The 15,251-nt window shown below is 43.6% G+C and overlaps 1 pseudogene; it reads left to right on the plus strand.

Moving 5' to 3' along the window:
* Positions 1–5,647: 5,647 nt before the first annotated feature.
* Positions 5,648–6,895, plus strand: LOC116889003 (annotated as a pseudogene).
* Positions 6,896–15,251: the final 8,356 nt, after the last annotated feature.

A 15,251-nucleotide genomic window follows, 5' to 3' on the forward strand; every position in this document is an offset into this window, starting at 1 on the left:
TCTTTAAAAAGGTTACAGGTGTGGGGTTGAAAAGGTGGGCCACTGGTTAAGAGCACTGGCTGCTCTTCCATGGGACCTGGGTTCGATTCCCAACATCCACATGGTGGCTCAAAACTGTCTACAACTGTAGTTCAGGGAGCTCTCTCTACTGTTTTAGGTCAGGCACTTCTAAGGGGTACAATATAGTCCACTGTGGCAGGGAAGATATGGTGACAGAAACACAGAATGAGGCATACTTCTCTGCTTTGCTCTCTGAGCTCCTACAGTGATGGCTGAATTGTTGTCCTTCAAATATACTGGTAGATTCCACTTCTAGGTCTTTACATTTGTGGCCCTGTTGCCTGAACTCATTTTTTTCAAATATATGTGGTTTACTCCCTCTCATTTCCTTCAGGTTTCAGCTGAAATAGAATTTTTATTAGAGAGGTGTAGTGAGAATTTGGATTTCTTAAAAAAAAAACCCAGTTATGGTATATGAATATGCTTTTGTTTTCATTCAGCTTGTTCACAGCTATTAACTATAATTGTCTTATGCTATAGGAAGGGCATGATTTTGCCCACTGCAGGTAGTTTAATCCTGGGGACTCTGAAGGGGATATAAATAGGAGAGTCCCAAGAGGGCCTGTGGTGGCTGCTACTGGTCCATATTACTGTTGCTATTGATGGCTTTGTGGGTTGTTATTGCTTGTTTGCTACTGCTGGACTGTGGCTATTCTGATAACAAACACTGGACTTGCCCCCAAGGAACCTAACCCATGTAATCAGCAACAAGTAGTCTAAAGAGGTCTAAGTCCCCATTTTTCCTTTGAACTTTTCTTTCCTACTGCTTCAAACACTCCATCTTCCACCCTGTCAGTGCTCTACAGCACATGTTAGCATTTGATCGTATTGACTTATGGTTCACTCCACCAAAATGGTAAGCTCAGCAAGTAGGTTTCCTCACTCGTTTTTTTTTTTTTTCTGAAATTTGGAATATACAGCGAACATTAAGTGCCTATTCATATGTTGTTTGTAGAAAGAGTCCAGGAAAGGCCTGTGTAAAAAGACGCCAAGACAATATTATAGCTGAGAGGCTTCAAAGTTAAAAACAAACAAACAAACAAACAAAAACCAGTATTCTGGTAATTTCTCTGAAGTTGAATAGCAAATAAACCAAAATGGTTGTTGTTGTCTTACTGCATATAGTGAGGCCTTGGAAACTTGCTGTAGTATGAGTTTGGGTTAACATAGTCTAACGGATTTTAACAGAAGGCTGCTTTGTAGCAAAAACTGGAGATCTATGAACATTCAGTGTAGGTAAGGGGGCAGAGTGAACAAAAATTCATCACTTTGAATCATTTACTCATACAAAGTAAACTCCAAGTTTATACTTCAGGGCACAATCAGTGGCAATAGCACCCTTCTGTCCCCTTGTGGCAGCAATGCTAAACTACACGAGTAGACAAACTAAAAATGCATAAGCTAAGCTTCATTTCGTGTACATGCATAGTGTGCATTGTTAAAGGTGCGCGTGTGTGCGTGCGTGTGTGCGCGTGTGTGTGTGTGTATGTATGTATGTATGTATTTCTTTTGGGGATTCTTGGGATAAAGGTTTCCAAAGGAAGCTTGACCATCTTTGCTTATATGTCTTGAGTTCAACATCAAAGGAGCCAGTTAAACTGAGGGCATTTCCCTCACGGGTCTGCTTGAGTGCAAGACAGCTTTTAGTTTGGGCAACCTTCTCTCCTAAGTGTTTGAAGAAAGGATTTCTGCTGTGGCTGGAGTGCTGGCATAAGCAGCCTCAAAGTGCTCTCCAACTCTAGGATTGTACCACATATGCTGAGTCATTCTCGGGGTTCCCAAGGGTGGGCCAGAGTCTACTCTGTACAACAACTTGGGCAAAATCAGAATAGGAAAGAACATATTCTGTAAAGAGAGAAGCAGAAGAGAAACATCACATGTCACTCTCCAAGGAAGAAAGGATATTGAAAAGGAAAGAAAACTATGTGTAACAGAGAGAGAACACAGCCCATTGCAGAGTTCCGTGGAGGCAGGTCAGACAAAGCTAATGGTCCGATGAAAGTTCAGCTGGTTAAGTATGCCAAAGATGGAGTCTAGTTATTTTTACTTAGATACTACTCTGCCACTTCAGGTCTTCCCACTTAAGTTGAAGTGCAAACTACCAGTTCTGTGGTTTGGGTATGGCACACCCTCCACAGCCTCTAATTTGCTGAACACTGTTACCCTACTGGTGGTGCTGGTTTTGGAGGTTGTGAAAAGTTCAGAAGAAATTAGTTCACAGTGGTCATGACTTGGAAGAGTATATCTGGTCCCAGTGCCTGTCCTCTGCTTCTTGTAGATCACTGCTTTGCCTGCCTCTTGTGCACAGAACTCTACTGTGCACAGGCTTGTACCATTATGATGTTCTAACATTGTCTAAGACCCATCAGCAGAGCATAGGATCATGAGCTAAAATCTTTCCTTGTCCAAGTCCAGATATGATATCCTAAGCATGCCTACCCCCAAATCAGGCCCACTGTCTATGACTTTTGGACTTTTGGGAGAGTTAGTCACACTACAGACAATGAAGAATTTCATTTGAGACTGATAACTTTCAGAGCTGATGAATACATGGACTATATATTTGAAGGTGTATCAGTTTCCTTATTATTGTGACAAATCACCTGACAGGATGAACTATAAGAAGAAAAGATTTGGTTTTGGCTGATGGTTCCAGACGTTTCAGCCCATCCTGGTGAGGAGGGTATGGCAGAGCAGATCACATTGTAGTGGTCTGAGAGTAGAGTTAGAGAATATCTGTGTTAACTAGTATCCTCTGTTTCCCTCTCTTAACCTATCTGGAACCTCAGAGCTGGACCACCATTGCCCACATTCAGGGTATATCTTTACCCCCCTTATTCAATCCTCTCTGGAAATGTACAAGTGTGTCTCATGAGTTTTGTACACGTTCCAATGCAACGTGTTGATAAAACAAACCATTACACAGGGCTGAAAAGATGGCTCAGCAGTTAGCAACATGTACTGCTCTTGCAGAGGATTTGTTTTCCTAGTACTGGGCAGCTCACAACTGCCTATACCTCTGGTTTCAGGTAAACCCACACTATAATTTTAAAACAATAATAAAAATAAATCTTTAAAGAGACCACAAGGGCAACTATATAAAGACAAGTTATTGTTTTTATTTTTTAAAGATATTTCTTTTTTCTTTTTAGATTCATTTATTTATTTTATGTATATGGATATACTGTAGCTGTCTTCAGACACACCAGAAGAGGACATCAGATCCCATTACAGATGGTTGTGAGCCACCATGTGGTTGCTGGGAATTGAACTCAGAACCTCTGGAAGAGCAGTCAGTGCTCTTAACAACTGAGCCATCTCTCTAGCCCCAAGTTATTGTTTTTAAAATACAAAAGAAAACAAGGTGCCAAAGGTCTAGTCATTCAATACTTCCACTTCTAAATTATTTTAAAGAAGAATCTATATATGTAAACCAGTCGATCTGTGAAAAGATCTTCATAGGCAACCTTTTTGTAAGAGTGGAACATGGGATACTTCCTAAATGTTCAAAATGAATAAACTATTACCTAAGCTCAACACTGAGACTTTACTCATTAACAGGAAAAAATCTGTAAGTAAAGTACAATATAAAAAGGGCAACCTTGATAGGTGAGATGTCTGTGCTTGCTGCCAAGCCTGATGACCAACTTACACAAGTTGTCTTCAACTCCAAACTTGTGTTGTGGCACAAGCCCCCTCCCAAATGTAACATTTAAATTTTCTTGTTTTATTAAAGATGTACTTGTTTTTTATTTTCTGTGTGGGTGTTTTGCCTACATCCATGTATGTGCACCATGCCCATGCCTGGAATCCCTGGAGGCCAGAGGAGAGCACTGGATACCTGGACTGGAATTTCAGACAGCTGTGAGCTGTCATGTGGTACTACAGATTCCTCTGGAAGAGCAGCCGGTGCTCTTAATCACTGAGCCATCTCTCCAGGCCCCCCATTTAAAAATTTTTAAAGGCTCATTCTGAAGTTTTATGTCACATATAACTGTAAAAAACATATATTCATATCCTTATATCAATGCAAAACCATAGCCTGAATTGTGTCCAACAAAATACCAGTTTTGACCTTTTGGAGTAGTTTCAGATTTGGAGGACAAAGAGAGAACAAGATGGAAGCCATATAGTTTGCTAAACTATGTTGTACTGAAAGAGCCAGAGTTGGGGCCAATCTAAGGCCAGTGGGAAAATTCCACCACAAACCTCCAAGCACGAGGACTCCTCACTTCCAGGAAGAAAGAAATAGCTGGTTTAGTTCCTGGAAGAGCTGCAAGGCAAACTTACCACACAAAGCTATCTGTGACTCCCAACCAGTCCCCCTTGGAAAGTCCTGAACAATACACTGAGTTGATCTGAAAGTTGTTTTGCTCCACAAAATGTGCATAGTACCCTGTCTAGTTACCATTGTTTGAATTCTGCCCCAATTGTTTGCAAGGTATATAACTCCCTGTTAGAATTTTCTCGAGGTCGTCTCCCCATTAAAGTGGGATGGCCCCACATGTTGGAATGATTAAACTCCTCTTGCTTTTGCATCAATCATCACCTCTGTGAGTCTCAGTTCAGGAGGTCCCAGAAGAGGTTCAATTCGAACCTCACATTTGGTGCATTGGTCAAGAATCTCACCTCCTATGGGGGACTCTCTGGAGAACGGTGGATGGGAGGAACAGCTCAAGTAAGTTACCAAGTTTTGTCTGAGTTTCCCCTATTTAGCTTTTCTGTTTGTGCTCTCCATTCGATTTGGTTTGTACTTACAAGCATCAGGAAGGCTTAGAGAGCCCCAGTAACTAGAGAGAGGCTTGGAGGATGCTCCAGCCTTTCAGACTCTATTTCCAGCATGAGCTGACAGGGTCACCATAGTAACTAAGGAGGAACTTGGAGGACACTAGCTCTGGTTCCCACGTGAGCCCACGGGGTTGCTAGGACTTTGGTTCCAGCTTGAGCCAACAAAGTCACCAGAGCTGTGTGTATTTTGCCCATGGCAGGGGCAGAACCTGTGTGTATTTTGCCCGTGTCAGGAACAGAGTCTGTGTGTAATCTGTGTGAATCTTGCCAGTGACAGGGGCAGGTTGTTTGAGTTATTCTGTCTGTGGGATGGACTGGTCTGTGTATTCAGCCCACAGAGTGAGCAATTGGTCTGTGTGTGCTAGTTCTGTTTCTTTTTTGCATTCTTGTTTTTCTTTGTGTTTTTGGACTGACAAAATTTTTGGTCATGGGACACAAACTTTCTACAACCCCACTGGGTCTGGTCCTGGAGCATTGGGATGAAGTCCAGAGATGTGCACACAACTTATCAGTAGACATAAAGAAAGAGAAACTCCAGACCCTGTGCATGACTGAGTGACCAGATTTTTGTGTCAATTGGCCCCAGGAAGAGACATTTGATCTCCCAATAATCATAGCAGTCAAGCATAAGCTCCTGGAACTTGGATCCAATCTGCCTGTCACCTGGTTCAGGTCCCCTATATAATTGTCTGGAAAGAACTTGCAACTAGCCCCCCTGCTTGGGTCTGTCCTTTTCTCCCTGGCAGGGTTCTGACTTTTAAGACTCAGCCTAAACCACTGGCTGGTTTAGGGAAGAAGAATGAGGTTCTTCATGAATCAGGGGGCTGTAGATATCCTATTTGGTTCCCCTCCACCATATCTGCCCACTCTTATTCTGAGTGTGCCACAGAAGCCCCTAGCAGAGGCTGAGGCTCAGCTGGCTCCAGCTCCTGTGCCAGTTTGCTCCCACTCCCTAGAGAAGTACACAGGTTCTGGCATGGGAATGCAAAGTTGTAGAACTGCATCTCCTGATACTACACAGGCCTTTGGGCCTGCAGATGCAACTAGGAATCAGGCCATGCAATATTGGCCCTTTTCCACTTCTGACATCTATAACTGGAAAGATCAACATCCACCCTTCTCAGATAACCCCAAGGGCCTCACTAACTTAATAGAGTTCATTCTTTTCACACACCAGCCTACTTGGGATGACTGTCAGCAGCTTTTATGGGTCCTCTTTACCACAGAGGAGAAGGAACAAATTCTCCTGGAGGCCAGGAAGAACATCCCAGAGAATAATGGAGCCAGAACCCAGAACCCTGCTGACATAGATGAGGGATTTCTCCCTCAGGAGGCCTACCTGGAACTACAATGAGGCATCAGGTAAGGAGAGCTGAAAAGTCTACTGCCAGGCTCTGCTGGCAGGTCTCAGGGGTGCAGCAAAGTGACCCACCAATCTGACTAAGGTACTAGAAGTATGGCAGGACCCTGATGAGATTCTTTCAGCCTTTCTAGGGTGACTTATGGAAGCTTTCCACCAGTATACACCCTATGATCCTAGTGCTAAGGAACGTAGGGCCACACTGATTATGGCATTTAAAGATCAGGCTGCTAGGGACATAAAGAAGAAGATCCAGAAACTAGAAAGCTTACAAAGTAAGTCCTTGAGAGAGCTAGTACAGGTGGCTGAGAAGGTTTACCATAATAGGGAAACAGAGGAAGAAAAGGAAGAGAGGAAACAGAAAGAAGCAGAGGAAAGGGAATTGCAAAGTGAGAACTGCCAAGATAGAACTTAAAAAAGATCCTGACAGCATTGGCTAAAGAATTCAGGAAGGGACCTGAGCTTCTGCCACAAATGAGAAGACAGAGAGCTCCACTTGAGAAGACCCAGTGTGCTTATTGCAAAGAATGTGGCCACTGGGCTAGAAATTATCCCAACAAGAAAAAGCAGGTGGTGGGGGCAAGAAGGAAGGAAGATGGCTCACAGATCCAAAGAGTCTTAACTCCTGCAAACAGAGAGGTCTCTGCCCATGAAAAAGCCTTAGGTCCAAGAAGCCACAGGGACTAAACAATATTCATGGATGGCCCAAAGATCTGTTGATCTAGGTGTGAGCTAGCGTATCCCACTCTTTTATGTTCATACCTGAATGTCCTTACCCCTTCCTTAGCTGAGACTTACTTATTAAAATGGGTGCTCAGATCCACTTCCTCCTGGAAGCCCCTACCATCATGGGTCCCAAGGGGGAACCTATATAGGTTCTGACCATAAGATAGGAAAATGAATACAAACCATTTGAGAATATCAAGGAGACATCCCAAAACTTGGACTTGTGGCTCCAAAAGTAGTCCCAGGCCTGAGCGGAGATAGCAGGCATGGGAAAGTCTACCAACCAGCCCCCTGAAGGGTAGAGCTGAAGGCCACTGTTACCCTGACATCTGTGCACCAGTACCCCATGTCTCAGGAGGTCTGGGAGGGGATCCAGCCTCACATTAATAGGCTGCTGGACTTGGGGATCCTGAGGAGATGTCAGTCACATGGAACACGCCTCTCCTACCTGCCGAGAAACCTGGCACCCAGGATTATCACCCCGTACAGGATCTACATGTGGTAAATCGGTGAACAGCCAACATACACCCCACAGTACATAATCCTTATACCACACTGAGCTCACTACCACCTACCAGGACCTGGTACACAGTTTCAGATCTCAAAGATGCCTTCTTTTGCTTATACTTGACTTCCCAAAGTCAGGAGTACTTAGTTTTTGAATGGAAAGATCAGGAGAGGGGGAATCATAGGACAGCTCACCTGGACCAGGTTGTCCTAGGGCCACAAGGACTCTCCAACCTTCTTCGATGAGGCCCCATATTATGTCCTCGACATCTATCATGAGTCTTACCCATAGGCGGACCCTCCTGTAATATGTAGATAATCTTTTAATTGCAGCAGAGACTGAGGAAGACTGTCTCAGGGGCACTAAGCAGCTTCATGAAAGAGCTGAGTGAGTTGGGTTATTGAGCCTCAGCCAAGAAAGCCCAAATCTGTCGACATAAGGTGAGCTATGTGGGGTACCTGTTAGAGGATGGGAGGTGCTGGTTATCAGAGGCCAGGAAAGAAACCATCCTTCATATCCCAGCCCCAAGACTCCTAAACAAATGTGAAAAATTTTGGGGGATGTCTGTTGTTGTTGGTTTTGGATTCCTGGTTTGCCTTAAGAGGCCTCTTTTAGCTAATTCCTGTGTTGGGCTGTTTGATTATTAGCAAGCCTTTTCATTTCATTGTGCCAAGAACTGAGGGATGGCTAAGGGGGTGCTGTCCTAATCATTGGGTCTATGGAATTTCTTCATTGCTTACCCGTCAAAGAAACTGGACCTAGTAGTGGCTGGATGGCCTACCTGTCTCAGAATAATAGCAGTCTTGGCAGTCCTGGTCAAGGATGAAGATAAGCTGACTTTGGTACAGGGTTTGACTGCAATAGCCCTCCCCTATGCCCTTTAGAGTGTGGTGTGCCAGTCCCCTTACTGGTGGCTCATGAATGCCCCTATGACCCACTACCAGACTTTGTTGCTGAACTCGGATTGAATCACTTTAAGACCTCTGGTGAATTTTAATTCGGCGACTTTATTACCTGGCCCTGATCCTGAGGTACCTGCCCTCGAGTGTTTGCAGGTCCTGCCAGAGAATCAGGGGTGGCAGGAAGATCTCTCTGACCAGCCACTGACTGATGCTGAGGTCACCTGGTTCACTGACAGCAGCAGCTATCTCCTAGACGGGCAGCACAAGGCCAGAGAGGCTGTGGTAGATGGGCGATGAGTGCTCTGGGTAGAACCATTGCCCCCTGGAATGTCAGCCCAGAAAGTGGAACTAGTCAAGGCCTTAGATCTAGGAGCTGGAAAGAGAATCAACATCTACACTGATAGAAGGTATGCTTTCACCACTGCTCATGTGCATGGTGCTCAGGAGCAGAGGGGGCCCCTGACATCCAATAGCAAGGAAATTAAGAACAAAGCTGAGATTCAAGGCACTTTTGGAGGCTCTCCTTAAACCACTAACGATGAGCATCATCCATTGCCCAGGCCATTAAAAAGGACAGAATTTCATAGCCAGGGAAACAACTTTGCGGATAAAATGGCAAAAGAAGTTGCTACTAAAGACCCTGCCACAGTTACGGTCCAACTAATAAAGACAAAGAAAAGGGGGGTAAATGACTGGACTAGGGCTGGCCCCTTCTACAGTACTCCCCAGAGGAAGCAGCTCAGATCTCTGGTTGCCTCACTATTATCTTAAAAAAGATGGAGAATGGAAGACACAAGAAGGAAAAGTTATTTTGCCTCAGGTCCAATCAAGAGACCCGCTTGCCCAGATGCACCAATGGACACTGGGTGCCAAGAAACTAGTGCAAGTAGTCAAAGGTTCTTGAGTGTTTATTATAAACCTGAGAAACCCGGCAGAAGAAATAGTAGAAAGATGCCGGGTTTGTCAATGAGTGAATGCCTGCCACACCAAGATAGAGAAAGAAAAAAGACCTATCCTGGGAGCAGGCCAGGAGTCTTTTGGGAAATAGATTTTACTGAAATAAAGCCTGGGAAATATGGTTACAAATATTTACTAGTTTTTGTAGATACCTTTTCAGGAGGGGTGCCTTTTACCAAACAGAAGACAGCCATGGTGGTGGCAAAGAAAATACTAGAAGAGATTTTTCCCAGGTTTGGAGCACATAAGGTAATAGGATCAGATAATGGGCCTGCCTTCATATGTCAGGTAAGTTAGGCTTGCTAAGGTCTTGGGGATTAATTGGAAACACCATTGTGCATATCATCCCCAAAGTTTAGGATAGGTAGAAAGGATGAATAGAGTTTCAAAAAGAGACCTTGACTTAAATTGGATCTTGAGATTTGTGGACTGGTGAAGCCTTCTCTGGCCCTGTTTCGGCCCGAACAACCCTTTACATCTGACTCTTGACCCCTTTTGAAATTCCTCATGGGGGGGCCCCATTGCAGCTTCTAACTCTGATCTTGAGATTTCCAACTGAGGCCACCATGAGCTCATAAAAGGCCAAATAGCCCTTCACAGATAGTTCAGAGAGAAACAATAGGTCCAATTTGTCACTTATATGATCCAGGAACTACCAGCACCCATCAGTTTCAAGCTGAGATGCTGTATATGTCCCACTGGCACCGGTCCCAGTCTTTAGAACCCAGTGGAAGGTTCCTTACATAGCAATTTCATGACCACAATGGCCATAAAGGAACAAAATTTGCAGTCTGATACACGCCTCATGTAAAGCCAGTTCCCCTCGTTTGTCCCCAGTTGGTCATCTTTCCTGAAATGGAAATTGGAGCATTTCCCACACAGATCTCTGAAGATCAAGCTCACTTGGTGGCCTAGGAGAAATAGAACTCCTTCTCTGGCTGAGAATCATCCTGATCCTGATCCTGCCCTAGTCAAGATGCTGGAGGCATGCCCCACCAACCCAGCTGCTTGACCTGAGTGTGACTTAGAACTCACGGGAGATGAGGTAATCACAGTGACTTGGAGAATCACCATTACGGTGGTGGTCAATGACACTGACGAATAATTGGCTGTGGGACTTTAGACTCCATACCTCAGCTGATGGGGCTAGGTTAGATGGCCTTCCTGTACTCTTAAATACACCAAGGGTAATTCAGGGTCTAGGAGACTTAGGGATTGGCTGTGGATGCTCCAACCCATGGTGTCACTTTCATGATACCTCAGTCTGTGTCTGCCCCCAGGACAAACCTACCAGGAAAGATCAGTACAGGTGTGGGGGGCTGACTACTTCTACTGCAGTAGTTGGGGATGTGAGACTACTTGAGATACTGGGGCCCATCCTCCGACCTCAAGTATAGTCAGAGAAACTAAAGCCACTAACTGCAAACCAGACCACCAACCTTTCCTGCCAATCCGGGGCCTGTAAACCCCACTTGTAAACTGCTGGAGCTTTCAGGAAGTAGGCTAATAGCAGCTGGCTCAAGGAAAAACCTGGGCGCTTAGGACCTATAAACTCTGGTATGATGATGGTCTCCCTTTTACTGTCTGGCCCAGGTAGAAGTTCCCACTGTATTGTCAAAAGCTGGTTCTCTTGACGGATCAGCTGTTCACAAGACAGACTCCTGTGTTTTTTAGGGAAATCCAACCTAATATCCACTGACCCAGCCCCCTGAACTGAATTCACCAAGGAAAACCTTTCATGTGCTGAATGAATTTAACCCTAGGGCCACTAATTCTCACTGGCTCTGCTTTGACGTAGCACTCTCTTATTATGAAGGCATTGCTTTTACCCCCTCAGATATCACCCTGTCCAATGCATCACCTTCCTGCAGGTGGGCTCAAAAATTGGGAATAGATCTTACCTGCTAGGTGGTGAAGGGGCCTGGACTCTGCCTAGGGCAGGTCCCACTGTTGCACTGGTCTTTGTGCAACTCTACCTGTTCCCCAGGTTACTGAGCGGCCACATATTATACCACCCAAAAACTGGGATAGTGGGCTTGCTCCATAGACCTTTGTGCCTGTGTGTTCACACAAGTTTTAATAGACAAAAGATTTTGTGTTTTGTACTGTTAATCCCCCTAATATATACCAATCCTTTTGAAAAAATCCTGGATAGATGGGATAAGACTACCAAGTCAAAAAGGGGCTCAGGGCTGGCAACTGTGTCTGAGCTGGGTCTATGTAGTAGGGACCCACAAACCACTTTAGTACCCCAGCCAGAGCTATCAAAACCCAAATAGCTTATAGATGAAGATATTGAAATAATTGAGACTTCCATCTCCCATTTACAAGAGTCATTGACCTCACTTTCTGAGGTAGTCTTGCAGAACGAATGTGGTCTAGACTTCTTGTTCCTCCAGCCCTCTGGGAAGAATGCTGTTTTTACAGAGACCACTCAGGAGTCATTGTTAAAGACTCCATGGCCAAAATTAGAGAAAGATTTGCCAAGAGAAAGAGAGAAAGAAAACAGGAACAAGCATGGTTTGAATCCTGGTTTAATAGCACAGCCCTGGTTTACCACCATGATTTCCACCTTGCTGGGACCCTTAATTTTATTGCTATTTCTAACTTTTGTCCACTGCATTTTAAACCACTTAGTAGCTTTTTATAAGAGAATGAATAAGTACAGTTCAGTTAATGATTTTAAGGCAACAATATATGCATTTGGAAGCAGAGAATCAAGAATATGAGCTTCAAGATTTAAGATATGCTAAAAGAAAAGGGGGAGAGGAATGAGTCAGAGTTGGGGTCAACCTAAGGCCAGTGGGAAAATTCCACCACAAATCTCCAAGCACAAGGACACCTCCCTTCCAGGAATAAAGAAATAGCTGGTTTAGTTCCTGGAACAGCTGCAAGCCAAACTATCCCACAAAGCTACCTGTGACTCCCAACTGATCCCTCTTGGAAAGTCCTGAAAAATACACTGAGTCTATCTGAAAGTTGTTTTGCTCTAAGAAATGTGTATAGTGCCCTGCCTGGTTACCATTGTGCAAAATCCGCCCCAGTTGTTTGAATTCTGCCCCAATTGTTTGCAAGCTATATGATCCCCTATTAGAATCTGCTGGAGGTCATCTCCCTCAAGTTGGATGTGGGTTCCACGTGTTGGAATGGCTTCAACCCTTTTTGTTTTTGCACTCTAACACCGGCCTGGTGAGTCTCATTTTTGGGAGGTCCCAGAAGAGGCTCAACTGACCTCTTATACAATAGTTTTTTGTATAAAAAATATATTGATGCATTTATTTAAAATTTTTAAAGTTGGTTGTGTTTAACTATTTCAAATTAATGTAATTTGTTTTATCCCTGGTCCTCTTGGCAGACAAATACTCTGGTTTTCTTTTTCTGTTTGCTTTTGAGCATCTTATGAACCTTAAACTGACCTGCAACACACTATGTAGCTAGGATGGCCTGAGACTTGCAGTCCTAACACTTCAACTTGCTTCCTCTGTGCTAAAGCCATCCCTGTTCTTATTTTCATTTTTAAAATTTACTTTCCTAACACTATTCAAGAGAAAAGCCTTATTTATTTGCCTTTTCCATTTATGAGCTATGCTGTTAGTTCTGTAGCAGTGAGCCAAAGAACTATTCACATGATAGAACAAACAAAAAAATTGACAGATGTCACTAAATTACCATTTAAAAACCTACTAATGATTCATAGGACATTAATTCTGCTGAAATATCTTGTCCCCATTGGCAATGGTGACAACTACAGCAGCTGTACCCAGTATTGACTTGGCCTTAAGCCCACACTGTAGCTAACTAACTTCATTCCCAACCTTTTGCTCATTGACTATTGGTCGAATAAGTATGATGTGTGACAAGACTATACAATCAGCAGAGGTTGCTAGGATGGGGCTTGAGGGGCTGGTAGAAGCCTATAACTACTAACAACTATGAAATTGGCCAATCTCACCAAACTTTAAGGGATCAACTTAATCCCCACTTATGGTAGATTTTTCCCTTGTAGTTTTCTATGAACAGAATAACCCATTTCTATAACATCTTGATATTTTACTCCTTCATTTCCATCATCCTTGGGATTCTTTGTCTCCCTTGACTTTGTATTTGGCTTCCCAGAAACAACATGGCCCTACATTCATGGGTTGAGATTCTAATACTGGAATTTAATGAGAAAGACCAGTTGCTCCAGAAAATTCCTAATCTGGAATGGAAAGGTACCATTTTCCTATTATTATTCTATCATTCTCATCTCCTAACTTGTTCACAGATAAGGTAAGGGTCTGGAGATGATGGAGCCCACCTCAATCCACTTGGTAGGCAGAAGCAGGATAGTTGGACAGTCTGGTTTACATTACAAGACTATGTGTCAAAATAGAAAATGGGAGGGGAGAGAAGGGAAGGAGGAAGGCATAGCAGAGGGAGGAAGAGAAGGAAGGGAAGGAAGGGAGGGACTACAGGATAAAAAACTATTAAGCTTGCTTAAATCAAAAGTCAATGTTTAATTTTTTATTTCAGTTTTGTGAATCTTTCCATTATAACCAATAATTGTGATTCTTTATAAAGCTGAAAGATTAGCAATACCTGAGCCTCCATTCCTTAATAGAAACAGCAGATAGAGTTGAACTGTAACTTCCCTTGGAATAGCACATGTGCAATCCAGTCTATCATTCACTATTTACCTGTTCTCTATTTTTCTGATACTTACATTGAGAGTCCATTGACACTCGGCATCGTGTGGTGATAAGAGTTATAGCAGAATAATACCCACAGAAAGATGTCTACATCTTTCAGTTTGAAACCTGTGAGTTTGTTTTCAGTTAACAGAAACTATGCAGGTATGATTAATGATCTTGTGGAGATAATAAATTCCTGTGTGCAGCCAGTGTATTCTCAAGATGGTGTACTAGGGCAAGATGAAGAATCAGGCAGAAAGAAAAAGAAACCAACAAAACCAAAGAACAAAAACCAAACTAGACTCAAAACCTCAGGGGTCAGAGATGGGGTCTGAAGATGCAGTTCTAGTGGCTTTGAAGATCCAGGTTGGAATCATTGAAATGAACCTCACGAAATTCACTTAGCCTCCAGAAACAAAACAAGTCAGAAAAAGAGCTCTAGATCCTCCAAAAGAAGACCCTGTCTCAAAATAAATGTGAAAACTGATGCTGGAGAGATGGTTCAGCCTTTACAAGCACTGACTGCTCTTGTAGAGGAATGCGGCTTGATTCCCCGCACCTACATGGTAGCTCTTAACTGTCTCTAACCCCAGTTCCAAGGGAACTGATGCCCTCTTTGGGCCTGCACAGGCACCACCAGACATGCAAGTAATGCAGATATCCTCGTAGGCAAACAACCTGTACACATAAAATAAGCAAATAGGGCTAGGTGAAGGGACCCACTTCAGTGTGTCCCATCTGAATCCCTGATTAGGCACAGACCACACCCAAATACCAATTTCCAAGCACAAACCAAACACAGTGAGCTCCTTTAATTAAGCAAGGCAAGAGACAAAGTGGCTGACTCTGAATTGGGCAGAAACAATAGCTTTGCAAGTGTTAATTTTAACAGGAAAAAGGGGGAAGGTCTGTTAGAATAAGCTAAGATGTGTTGTTAAGTTCCGATTGGGTATTTTAATCAGGGTAGATAAACTGATGTGTTTTGATTGCTGGACCTCGATGTTTGGATATTTGGAACTTGGTGATAAGCCTAGGGAATGAGCCAGGCATAACCACGTATTCAAATAAGGGAATAAGCCTTGGTGGCTAGCTTCAGGAATGTAATCTAATAGTAATAGCGTAAAGCAAGGGAGAAGGAAGGGAGAAAAGGTAAAACTGCAAGCTCCGTGTTTGCCATGCTGGGGCCTGTTTTTGTCATGCTTGAGCCTGCTACGGCTTTTCACTAGGGACACAGCTCAGTGGTAGAAAGCTTGCCAAGTGAGCAGCACAAAGTCACA

Source organism: Rattus rattus, chromosome X, assembly GCF_011064425.1.
Source record: "Rattus rattus isolate New Zealand chromosome X, Rrattus_CSIRO_v1, whole genome shotgun sequence".
Lineage (NCBI taxonomy): Eukaryota > Metazoa > Chordata > Mammalia > Rodentia > Muridae > Rattus > Rattus rattus.